We start from the raw sequence: 14,132 nt of genomic DNA, 5'->3' as shown, positions 1-14,132 counted from the left end.
TACCAGTTTCTACTGCTCACTGAACACATCTTATTTGTTTCACCTGTCAAAACTCCAAAATGTAAAACAACCCTCTGTGGTTTACAGGGCGTCATGTGGAAGACAAAACAAGCAGTGATTCAGTCTCCTCAGGTTGTCTGGTATTCTCAGTGATGGGAAGGCCCCAGAAAGGCATTGTGTCCAGCCAAGATACAGTCTAGCAGGTAACATAATGTAATAATATAAGGCAGTGGTATTGATATTTTCATGAAACTCTCAGCAAGGAAGTAAAAAATTAAAGTAAGTGAATTCACCAATGTGTTGACCTATTCCTTTTTAAGACTTCATTGTATAGTCTATTATTTATACAGCATAGACCCTTTTTTCTCCATAATATCAGACACCTGTCTCGTGCTAAAATCCTTTCCACATATTAAGATCTTTATCAGCAACTGTGTATAAAAATACATCTATTGGATTTAATTAAATAAACTGTCAAATCTGTCAAAATAATAAATGTAGGATTACAGTGATGCCACACAGTACAGCACAACTTGGCATCCTCTCACAAACAGTGAGGCCGCATGTTCAAAAGAATTGGTGATCAAAGCAGCGCCTGCTGGAGGCGGTCTCATGAGTGAGGTGTGATCACTTCAAAAGGATTCAACATCATGCGGGTCGGATCGCTGCCGTTATTCATTTGTTGAGGTTACCTTCTGCAATGTCACTCCTGTGAACTAACTGTACATAAACTAACCGCAGTCTGGCTATATTTTTGTTTTTTGTTTTTCTTCTTGTGTGATGGGTCTTGACATGAAACATGAAGTCACTCTGGTGCAACATTATGCCACACCTGCGCAGGCTGTTCTCAAATTGGTTTCTGGGCAGATTTCCTTGAAGAACCGCTGATTAGGTTTTTATTAGCACACAGTGTAGTTGGCATTCACTAGTCTCTTTTAAGAGGCTTTACTGTTTCAAGCTCTGAAGCAATGTGTGTGTTCTCTGTCCATGTCTAATTTGTAAATGGAAATGAGAATGAAAAATATTTCTTAACGGAGTGAATGAATGCACCTGGGAGAAATAGGCCTACATCACCTTAAGGAATATAGCCAATTGCACTTTGTTGCTCAGTTTGTACAGTTTTTTTAACTTAGACAGAAGAGAGTTTGTGATTGAAGCCGTCTACAGGAAGGAGGACATCATTTTTTAAAAAGAGATGTCACAGTTTAGTTTTTCCAAGTATCAAAAAAGACTTCCATGCTCTTCTGGGTAAGAGTCACCGGAAGATAACTCAAAGGGGCACTGTGTACGTTCAGAGAAGAAATTTAAACTCAGAATTTTGATATTTACAATAATACAAACTCAGAAATTTATTTTTTCCATAAGAGAATAAACAAGCTGTTCCCAGAGGAAAATAACGTCTCCAGAACACTGTTTGAAGCTAAAAAGATGGCAGGGTCTGCCACATATAAACAAAGTAAAACAGTATGAAACTGTGTTGTCCTTTAAGGTCAGTTTGTTTATTCAGTCATAAAAACGAGAATTTGTTTATTTAGTTTAGGAATGTAAATAATCAGTAAATGAAGATTTTTCTCTCACGATTAAAATGTCTTCCCCAAAACTACATAGTGCAACTTTAAACTCTGTGTTTGAAAGAAATTTAGCTAGGTGTAATACTGAGCTTTCTATGTTTAAATATTTGTGTGAACTATAACTCGCTTCAAACTGATCTTCACTGTCTCTATTATGTCAAGGAAGTAATAATACCATTTTAATAGAACATGAAGATAGAGGCGGCCAGTGAGTATATTTCGTGCTAGCATTTCTTGTTGTATTAGAACATACTGTTTGAATAGCACAGATCTCTCTTTTAGATCGGAAATTCCAAATCCGACCTCTAATGGATCACATCAAAAGGATAAGTTCATCATTTTTCAAGACAGTCATAACACATTGAAACTTTAGTTTTTTTCTTGCTGAAATATTTCCTCCTGTTCATACTGGCCATTAAAAGATTCCTTCCTAATGTACTTTTAATGAAAGAGATGAAGGGATTTCTTCCAAACTGCAAACAGCAGTGGAGGGATGGTCATTAACAAAGGAAAACACTTAATACTTAAATCTGCTATAAACACAATCACATAGGGCAGCATGTGCCTATTTTTGACTTCAACACGACATGTAGAAATGTGTCATATTTGAGCATTTCCTAATCTGCTCAAACCAACCATTTGGTTGAGTACTGTTTGCAGCTTTCCAGTTGCTGAGCTAAGAGTTTCCACATCTCTGCTGGACCCCCAGAGTTCAGACCTGCTGGCCCTGAAAAGATCCCTTAGGAGGCTAAAGGGCTGACCAAAGAGTTTGTTCCCTCATGTGCTTCTACAATGTGAAGCACTCACCAGCCTGGAGCTCAGCTAAGATTGTTCTGAACTACTTGGAGGAGGATAAGAGGAGGGAGAGGGAGCATCAGAGGAGGCTGAGGGCCCTCCAGGAGCCCCTGAGGAAAGGTTCACTGAGATCACTGCTGTCCTTCAGCCCAGACTTGCTCACAGATGAGCCTGTTGGGTTCCTCAAAGAAACAGTTCGCCCAAAAATGAAAATTCAGTCATTATCCACTCACCCCCATGACGGTGGGTGAAGTTTCATAGTCCACAAAACATTTCTGGAGCTTCACAGCAAAATATTGTTGCAGCATTTTCCTAAACAACTGAAGTAGATGGGGAACAACAGGAAAAATAAAAACATAATATGGCTCGAAGGGGTTGTGATAGTTTGTCCTCTAACTCGTCACCCGTCTGTGTACACTATATAAAAAATTTTGTTTGGAATGATATTTACTGTTCCCCTCATGTGTGCTGCTAAATGAACCATACATTACATCCAAAATATCTGTTAATGTGTCCTTTTATGAAGTATACAATGTGTGTGTGTGTTGAGGTCCCCATAAGAAAAAGTGTTTTAAATTAATGCAGGAGTCATTCCAAAGGTGCCTGTGAAGTTTTTAAGTTTGGCCCATAAGTCATGTTTTTCCATCTTGACACACTCACACTGGTTTCTCAGTATCGCCCCCACAAGGTTACCAGTTGCTGTTGCACTCACTTGTCCTCACACACACATCTTCCATATATGGTTAGTACTGCCCCTTCCTGGTCCCCATAAAGAAGGTTATCAATAAGAAGAACATTTTTAGTGTTAAGGTGACAATCTATTAGGTGGTTTTCAGGAAATGTCAATCAAAGAGATAATAACTAATAATTAACTTTATTTATATAGCACCTTTCAAAACACAGTTATAAAGTGCTTTACAAAACCAAATAAAGCACAAAGCAAATAAAGCAAGTGAAGAGCATAAAACAACAAAAACAGAATGCACATAACATAGAAAAACACGCAATAATAAAGCTGATAAAATCACTGCAAGGCAATTTTAAACGCGTGGGGTTTCTGAAGTGATTTAAAAGATGAGTGATTTTGCAGCCCTGATCTCCTCAGGCAGGTCATTTCAAAGTCATGGAGCTCTAACTGCAAAGGCTCCATCACCTTTTTGAATTAATCTAGATCTAAGAACAACAAGAAAAGATGCATCAAGGATCTCTGGGTGCAAAAAGGAACACAGGGCAATACAAGATCCGTTAGCAAGGCCTCTCAGGGCTTTGTTAGTGATCAATAAAATCTTAAAATCAATTCTAAAAGCAATGGGTAACCAGTGTAGGGAAGCCTGGGTTGTTATGATGTGGTCATGTCTGAGTCAAGATTCTGGCAACAGCGTTTTGGATGAACTGGAGGTGGGAGAGGGATTTTTTACTAATGCCAGAGAGAAAGAACAAATCAGGAGGGAGGGTTGAAAAGGAAGGAAAGAGGGGTCAAACAGGTGAGAAATGAAGTAATAGAAAAAGGTAGAGTGAGGATAAGAACGTAGGGGGGGAAGAGGAGCGGGAAAGGATTTTCTTTTTTCATACATGCTAAAAGAGGCTACTGCGATGAAACTGACAGTCATTCAAACTGACACCCACAGCAGCGACTTCATATACCACTGAGAGCATTTCAGAAACGGAGTGTCAGGCCTTCCTGATATTGTTGACTTGCTCAGATTGTGTTCACTTCGTCATTTCTCCTTGATTTTTGTATCTCTACTGTGGTTGAGTAGGCTACGTAGTTAAATATACGCATATATACGCCATACAGTTATGTCTATGATATGTGTGTGTGTGTGTGCGCGTGTGCGTGTGTTTGTGTGTGTGTTAAGCACTGTTTGAAATGGCTGTGTAAACAAAGGTCTCGGACTATTAAGCAGCTTGAAGCAAAGTGTGAGCCATCATTACATTGTTGCTGAACATGTGAGGACACAGCAGTGATCACGCATTTGCATAAAACATAATAGTACACAATAATAATCATAGAAAAAGGCTGTGGGAAGAAAAACTAAAGAATACATGTGAGCAACTGTTGAAGGACGACAACAGAGTTTGTGGCCCGAGTCTGTCAAGTTTCCAAGCTACTTGAAATTCAGTTCTTCAATCTCCAGCTCAAGGACACACACAGCTGCAGAGGTAATCATTAAACACAGTCTGAAAACTGAAGGAGCAGTTCAAAGTAATGAGCCGACACATTTCAGAGGAAACTGACTTTCACTGTAATTGAGGACACTATGGAACTGCTGCCTGTTGATGGCCGAAGTTTGTGAAAATGAAACAACCTATTTAAAGGGGCAGTATTTTACCAGCATATATGACATATTGGTTGGCCAAAACATTTTGACCAATTTTGGACTATCACAGATATGCCTGTATGGACATTTATGTTGCCCAATATGCATTAATATAACCACATTCAAGGAATCAAAATTGTGTGCATATTGGCTGATATATTGATATTGGAATCTATTACTTCCTAATTTTCGTCTCAGTATCAGTCCCAAAAATCGACTATCCATCGGACAAACAAACTGTAATAACGGCAAAGTGATGTCATCCTGTCGACAGATGTTTGTGAACTAGTGACGCAGCCTTCTAGCACCTGTAGCAATTGTAAGACTAAGGGAGGAAGTCGGGTGATGTTATAAAGCAACAAACAGTCAGAGACAAGACTGCCGTCTGTTTTTTCGTTTCCAACCAATAGTCAATGTTGGCTTGTCTAGAACAGGGCTGCCCAAAGTGAGGTCCCTGAGCCAAAGTTGGGCTAATTATGTTTCAGTTTTGGCCCTCCAGGTTTAAATAATGACCATTATTTTTCCCCAATCTTAACCATGTGTTTATTAGTGTAACTATGATGAGGAAGGTCTTTTTACCTTAACATTGCAGTAATTTTTTAATCAATTAAAACCATGATCCTTCCCTAAACCTGACCAAATGGCTTTTAAACCTACACCTGTAGTGTTGTCACACCATTAAACAGACTCATTTTTCAACAGAGATTTGTAATTATTTTAGTCCTGCGGATAGGAGGGTCAGATCAGAGAGTGTTTCTATGTGTTGTTCTGGAGTGCATGTACCATTGTTTTATTTGGAGGACTAATTTGATTTTGAGATTGGTCATCTAACTAGAGTAAAAGCCAGGACCTCTCTGTCTCTGCTGCCACGACCATTTGCTTTGACTAATCTTTTTTTTGATGTAGCTCTTGTAAAAATGTAATACAAAATCACTGGAGTAGACCTCTAAATTATGTGGCTGTTGTGAGCCTGCCTGTATGGTCCACTTCTGACATGATGCAGTATAGCTGATGATAAGTTTAGTGTTGTCTATTGAAAGTAGGGCAGTGTATTAATGTCTCTATGACAAGACAAAAACAAATTCATTTCTTTACATAAAGCACCCAATGACCACTTAAAGTAACTTGACTGTTACAGGGCTCTACGCTGACATTTTTCCCAAGGAGCACATGTGCTCCTAAAGTAAAATATCTGGGAGCACAAAGATATATATGGGAGCACAAAAAATATTTATTTATCGATGCTTAACACTTCACATTTAAATAGGCAGCACAAACAAAATTTTGATTTACAGTGTTTTACAGTGTTTGATTTCATTTTTTTTTTTTTTTCATTTCAGGCAACACAAAACAATTGTGTACCAAACACAAAGGATGTCAGTTGTCCAAGTGCTTTTGTATGTTGGCCGCCTTGGATGTTTAGAAGTCAGCCAGCTTTCCACTGCAGGAGTAGGATCAAACTCCTCAATGGAGGGACCCTCCAGGCTGATCCTTATCAAGTCTTCTGTAGTGGAGACTCCGAGGGAAGTTGAGAGTTTTTTATCCAGGTCTGGGCAGAGAACCCCCTTTCACACTGGGCAGCTGAGATGGGCAGCACCAGCATCATCTGCACCAACTCCAGGATGTTCTATGGAAAAACAACATCTTTCAATTCCATTTAAACTCTCACCACCAATATACTAAAACCAACCAGCGGATACTAAACATAATCACTTGGTGCTAATGGCCTACCTTGTAGTCCAGGGGTTCTTTGTCAACATGGTCTCCCACAGGCCACTGTAGGTCTTATCCTTGAAATTGTGGCTGACCAGGATTTTCAGGCCCTGCCACTCATCTTCGATTGCAGCCATGTTGCATCCCGATCTGTAGGATTTAACAGAGAAAAATAGTTTGTAAGTAACATAACAGTTTCATGGGGCCATGCAGTGTGAAATACATTTTTACCTCTCCAGAGACTCCTTGAAGTGCCTCACCAGTTCTTTCACATCATCGTTACCAAAGGTGAGAAGGCTGGCCTGGTCTTCTGGCCATGTGTCAGCATTTGGCACTCTAAAAGAGTCCAGTGGGGTCTCAGTGCTTTCGTCCACCAGCAAACCACCAAACCTGGCTTTCAGTTCTCCCACTCCAATGTTGATGGCTGCCTCCATGTGCTGCTTCTGCTGGGGATGGGTGAGGTCTGTGAAGCCCTTTAAATTCCCCTTCAGTGTTATTCCCTGTGAAAGAGAGAGAGAGCGAAAGAGCGAGGGAGAGAGAGGGAGAAATGTAATGTCTGGCCATCTGGCCATTATCTACACTGCATTTTCCTCCTTAACATCATTCTGTTGTTCAATAAATACATCAGCAAATTTCATGAAAAAACAGAAATATTTGTTGTTCTTTACATGCTTAGTTTATGTTTTTATTTAGCTTAGATATAATTGGAGATACTGGCATTTGATTTTTTTGGTTTGTTCTTTGCCAGGTGTGTTTTTATTTAACCACAAGATGGCGCCTAAATTAGTAAAGCAAACATAAGTAACAAGACAGGTGACACAGATGATGGCCTGATGACTGAATAATGTCATTCTATAGGATGCCTTGTGATGTATGAAAATGTGCAAAAAGTGGTTTTCAACCCAGACAGTATTCATGTCCAGGGCCCTGATGAAGGCATAAATTGAAACGTTGGCTTTGATTCAGCATTAATTAAGAAGTTATTTAAATCAAACAGTTAAGACTTAGAATCATAAAGGGTTAAGATGCTTCTTCATAAATTAACTTATGAGAAATGTACATAAACAATTGTAACATAAACCAAACAAATCTTAACTCCAAACAAAGTATATACTATAAAGTAATGTTATGTAAACCTTCAAACTCTCATGAACACTAGAGGATTCTAATAATAGTGACAAAGTGCAATAGAGGTAGCTAGTTCTTGCTTTTGCTCATTCTCCTGCTACAAAATGCTTTCACATAGGCCATAAGACCACAAGACAAGGCTTAAAGTCCAATGCAATGCCACCAGACCAAATATAACTTAAGGGTTAAGGGTTAAGGGTTTCTTCATAATTTAACTAAAAATTGTACATAAACAGTTGTAACATAAAGCAAACAAACCTTAACTACAAAAAAATAAGACCACAAGACAAATTCTGTGTTCATCCATCTTACATCAGATGAATTCTCCTGTTTTGGTGATTAGTAGCAAAAAGTTTAATAAACTTGTCCATGTCAAGTGACTTTGCTCTTCTAGCCTCAATGCTGAGGACACCCAGGTTGCTCAGTCTGTCATCTGTCATTGTTGTGCACAAATGGGTCTTGATGAGTTTAAGAGCTGAGAAGCTGTGCTCACATGCTGCACTGCTTACCAGGAGGGCTATGGCTATCTTGCACAGGCGAAAAAGCTCATGAAAAACATCCTTATGAGGCTTGTATTCCTCTCATTATATCACAATTGTCTTTGGAGAAGCGCCTGTCTAACTCTCCAAGTATGGTGTCCACAGTGGGGTAGAAGATTGTCCTCCCAAAGGAATCCTTGTCACCATCGTTACATTTGCGCTGACCCAATGTAGAGGTTATGACAGACCCACTGTTAAAATAATTCTGCGTTAATTTAGAACTGCAGGAAGGAGATCGGAGTCAGTTCAACGTTCAAACAAGGTTTTAATCTTGTACAAGAGGAGCATTCACAGAGCAACACGCAGGTCAGTTACAAAGTGAAGACTCAATCTCTGAGGAGGAAACCTTAGCTATTTATCTATTTCTTTGGGTGTGTTTTCACTCTGACAGCTACTAATTTATGCCCTCCCGCAATTAAAGAAAAAATTTACGGAGAAGGAAGTGTTAACCTTCAGTGATTATTCAATACCTTACATGGGTCATAAAACAACATAAAACAAGTCATAAAACAAGGTCACAGGTAACAGGTCACAGTTCACATTAAACATTTACTTTGAATAGGGCTGTGTAAGACTTCAATTCACATTCATCTACTTGAAGTACAAAATTTTCATCACACCCACCAAGTCTGGAATTAACTTTTTGAGACCTCTTTTTCTCTGCATTTTCAATGGCTACACTGCACTTTGTGGCAGTGTCTACAATACTTTTCCACAGATCCTGAAATGAGTCTATGAGTGCACTTACTAAATCCACTGCCATGGCAAGGTCAAGTGAAGGAGATTGGAGGGTGTCAGACAGCACCTTTGCATCCCCAAGGAGCCTTCGAAAGGTTGCAAGAAGACTGACAAAGCTTAGGTCTAGCTGAGTCAGCAAACCTCGAGCATCTACTGGTCTTTCCCCACTATTTTCTGTAGCAATGTCATGCAGAACACAAAGTACAGCAGGTAATCGGTCCATTAGATTCCTGCAGGCCAAGTATCTACATGCCCATCTCATGTCACTGAGCTTCAGCAACTCCCTCGGCTGACCTTCATACATTTCCTTTTGCACATCCAGCCACTTCTGGTTAACATAGGACCCAGACATATACACATAAAGCTTCTGCAGTAGTGCAAAAAAGCAATCAGCCTCTGGGTCTGCCTTCATGGTATCAATGAGTACCAAGTTCCGGCAATGTGTGTTACAGTGTACATAAACGGCATGTTTTGCGTCAGTCTTTATTCTGGCTGCCACTCCAGAGTGTTTCCCACTCATTACTGATGCTCCGTCATAATCTTGTCCAACAAGATTGGATCTGTACTCAAGTCCATATCTTTCCAAACAGTGGATGATTTTGTCCTTGAGTCCTTCTGCATCTAATCGTGTGGCTTGTTGAAAGTCAAGAAAACTTTCGTGCACTGCCCCATTGTAGTAGTACCTAAGTACCAATGAGAGCTGCTCCTTCTTTTTCAGGTCTTTGGTTTCATCAGCAATCACAGAGAACACTTCACTTTCCTTCACTTCCTGAATTATCTCCTCACGGACCATATTTGCCAAGCATTCTAGGATTTTATTTTGTATTACACTGCTTGTGTACTTGGCATTCTGCTTTCCCTTCATCTTTTTTCTGTACCACTGGGTCATGCTTTGCAATCATTTCCAAAATTTCTAAAAAGTTTCCTCTGTTATCTGCCTCTTCTGTCTCATGGTGACCTCGTTGTGCAATGTTTTGTGTTGCCGTCAAAAGAAGTACTTCAGCCACTGTTTTAATGTATTTTCGATTCTCTTGGACTTTCTTGCTGTATGCTTCATTAAGGGCATCACATATGGAAGAATCTGTTAGTACTGCCTTCTTGTGCTCACCCCATGCAAACATGGCATTGACATGACCCTCTGACTTTTCATGTACTTTAAATCCACCATCTTTGTACATTGCCTTTTTCCAATGAGAGAATCACAGTTGTGATGTGAATACAGATGCTGGGGTGTTTGGCAAAGAGAAGTGTCGACATGCAAAACAGTAGGCAGAGTTTTGGCTTTGGGAGTACTCAAGCCATGGGTGCTGTTTATACCACTCGCTGTTGAAGGACCTCTTCCTGTTGCCTTGCAAGGTTCATGGAAATACCTTAAGATGAGGCTGTGTAAGACCTGCTGCTCTGGACTGTGAAACGTCTGTAAATTATAAATAATCGTGATCAGTCCTTACTTCAGTTTTTATGAAGTTTCATTCAAAATGATTAGTTACAAAGTGAATTTGTGGTCAGTATTACAACTTCCATGTTATTTAAGTGGAAGGAACTCATAATGCCGTGTAAACTGAAAGATAAAATGTCACAACATACCGTGAGGTCCAGGTGGAGCAGCATGTACTTGTGCAACATGATGAGCCTCTCTGTCATCGGTGTCACCATTGTGATGGGAATTTTGTACTTCAAGTAGAGGTATGTGAATTGAAGTCTTACACAGCCCTATTCAAAGTGACTGTTTAACGTGACCTGTAACCTGTGACCTTGTTTTATGACTTGTTTTATGTTGTGTTATGACCATGTAAGGTATTGAGTAATCACTGAAGGTAAACACTCTCTTCTCTGTGAATTATTTCTCTGAGTGCAGGAGGGCATGAATTAGTAGCTGTTAGAGTGAAAACACACCCAAAGAGAGAGAGAGATAAATACCAAGATTTCCTCCTCAGAGATTGAGTCTTCACTTTGTACCTGACCTGCGTGTTGCTCTGTGAATGCTCCTCTTGTACAAGATTAAAACCTTGTTTGAACTCTGAGCTGACTCCGATCTCCTTCCTCCAGTTCTAAATTAACGCAGAATTATTTTAACAACCATCACCTACTGACATGCCCTCTGAATCACTTTGCCCATAGACTGTATGTTGACAGATTAGTGTCACACATTTTCCTTTGTCTTTTCATAATGTTTTGTATTGAGATTTCAAGAATAGATTGTCTATGTTTAAGTGTGGGGTTTGCCTCTCAGGCTCCTCACAGCATACACACAGCCACCTTTTGGACGCACAAGGTGGCTAGATCAACTTGTGACCACAGTGTCTATGCACCATTTTGGTACTGTGATGGTTTTATAACACACATAAGCAGCCGTTTGAAACATTTCCCAAAAAAATATAATCAATTTATGTTAGAGTCTGTAAGATTATGTTATAGGCCACTATAACAGTATCAGTGTGCCAAGTTCTGCCCAAAGGATGCAATATATATATGTATATTATATAATAATAATAATTATTATTATTATTATTATTATTATTATTATTATTATATATGTTTCCCCCTATTGCTTGCCAAAGAGCTTATTAGACAAGGCTTGGACTGATGGACTTGTCTTGTTGATGGGTTGCTCAGCAATCACATATGGATGAAATATTTGGGTGTTCATACTTCTGGTCATAGATTGTATGTTTTTAGGAACTGATAATCTTTAATCTTGTTTTACAAATAAAGATTGTATATCCTCTTCCTTTGTTAAACATTTTTAGGTTTTTTATGAGTCATCTTGAGCTAGGCCTCCTTATGTATGGGCTTTCTTGATAAAAACCTTCTATATTGAGTCAAAAATAAAATGCTTGAATGATGGAAGATAACTGGGGCTATCTTAGATTTTGAGCAGATAAAGAGGAGGACAATTTTCATTAATGTTGGTATTGTCCAGTTGTTGCATCCTTTGGGCAGCACTTGGCACACTGATGCTGTTGTCATTCCTACACATTTAAAGTGGCCTATAACATAATTGTAGTGACAATCTAACCACAAAACTGCCACTTGAGGGAATCTGAAGTCATTTCCAACGCGTTGTGCAAAAGATGAGGTCTGCCATGACGTATGCCTTTTACCGTTTATTTTATACGGAGAAAAAATATTTACAAAAAAACGGCTGCGTTGAATGACTGAACTGAACGTGTAAATATGAAAGAAAACCGAAAAAGACTAACGTTATGATATAACAAAAAACATCTCTGACGAATACACACACAAACGAACGGTTAAAAACTGTGTGGCCTCCGTGATCCTAATTCCCCTCCACCTGTTCACCGGTGACTCCCCTATATAGACTGTTACCACCGTGATTCCCTGTCTATGCCCCCTGGTGCGCAGGTGGACGAGCAACACTGCTATTTACATGACTCACCAAAGTGAGTAACATAACATAAATTGATTATATTTTATTGGAAAATGTTTCAAACGGCTGCTTATGTGTGTTATAAAACCATCACAGTACCAACATGGTGCATAGACACTGCGGTCACAAGTCGATGTGGCCACCTCTGGCTGTGTGTATGTTGTGAGGAGTGAAATAGGCTATACCACCAAATACCTGTGTGGTCTGTGTGGTGTAGCTAATTAATTAGTTACTGCACTGAGTTTTTTTTCCCCTCAATTAGTGTGAGTTCAAGTCCTGTAATTTTTTTTCTTTTTTCGTTTAAAAGGGTTCATAGTTCCTGTGATGCATGTTTACTCAAACAGGAAGCAAAGACGAGTAAGTGTATTTAATAAAGGTTTATTAGAGATAAACATTCACAGGAAGAGCAACCTTTTCCTGTTTACAACGTCTTCCGTGACAACCAGCAGCTTTGATACAGCGACTGAGGGTTAGACACGTTTACTCAAACAGGAGCCCAACCACGGATCAGGTATGTTTCACACAGAGAACACCTGAGCAAAGAGGCCTAGCCTATCTGAGGACAGCTACGTCTTCTCTTCCCGTTTTCAACATCTGCTGTGGCTATGGCAACCACTGACACATTCGGCTCGTGGTCGTCAGTTAACATACCCCCGTGTTAATCCGAAACACCGGCAGTTCACTCTCTTTTATTCCCCTCCGTCCAGATAAAATAGGTTGTGATGGTAATTTGTGGTTGTGACGGTAACTTGTGGTTGTGATGCTGACTTGTGGTTGTGATGGTAATTTGTGGTTGTGATGGTAACTTGTGGTTGTGATGGTAACTTGTGGTTGTGATGGTAATTTGTGGTTGTGATGGTGACTTGTGGTTGTGAGGGTGACTTGTGGTTGTGATGGTAACTTGTGGTTGTGATGGTAACTTGTGACCTTTGCTCGCACACTGTGCGCCCAAATCATTTTCCCGGTTCGCACATTCTTTTAGGGGCAAATGCGAGTGCAATGCTCGCACTGTAGAGCCCTGTGTTATAATGCATTAAAAAATTATCATACCATATTATAACTATATGAGATAATGCCCCATGATCCGTGTGAGAAAAAATATGTGAGTGACCAGCAATTATGAAGTATTATGATATGAAATGTGTTATGATTATTGCTAAAAGTATCATATTAGTAATGAGTGCTTATAACTATGATTTAATGCTGCCATAGGCACATTATAGTGCATTATTAGTATATTTATAATGCATTTTAATAAGTCCTAGACATAGGCGTCACAAAAAATGTGACCATTCCTTTTTTAACTAGATTATTTTCATAATTCTTACATAATGTCTCTGTATTATCTTTTTGATTTTTTTATGTTGTTATTTCATGAAACTCTTTCATTATTGCAGAAATACATTGCTATAGGGAAGCTCTTAGTAATCAATAACAAACTGAAATTTACCAAGTATCATCCAAACTTCTTTCCTTAACAAGCAGACATTGTTGCCCTTGAGTTATCCAAGTCAAGGTTATCTTACAGGTCAGTCTGCTTGTATAATGATGCTGTTTACAACTTGTATTCTAACTAAAAATCCCCTCAGAGGATTCATGATTAAAGCTGTGATCATGTAACCTGAAAGACCTTCCTGCAAGCTGATCTAAACTCAACAGAAATATCCAATTACAAAGACACATGTCTGACATAATATAAAGTGGAGGTCTTGTATGAAACAAATCAATACTTAGGCTACTACAATCCTGTTCCTTCTGCATTGTTTGTGCTTTATGGAAAGGAAAATGTTGCGTCTCTAGAGGGTCATTTTATAAATATTTATTAAGGGAAACAACTCAGCCGAGAAGGATTGTTGGTTGACCCTGTAATGTGAAATTGTCCATGCCATGTTTAATAGTTCTTGTAATGATTCTTGTTTGACTGCTCAATGAACCA

This window comes from Pagrus major, chromosome 8 (genome assembly GCF_040436345.1).
Source record: "Pagrus major chromosome 8, Pma_NU_1.0".
Classification (NCBI taxonomy): Eukaryota; Metazoa; Chordata; class Actinopteri; order Spariformes; family Sparidae; genus Pagrus; species Pagrus major.
Note: the sequence above shows the minus strand (reverse complement) of the source record.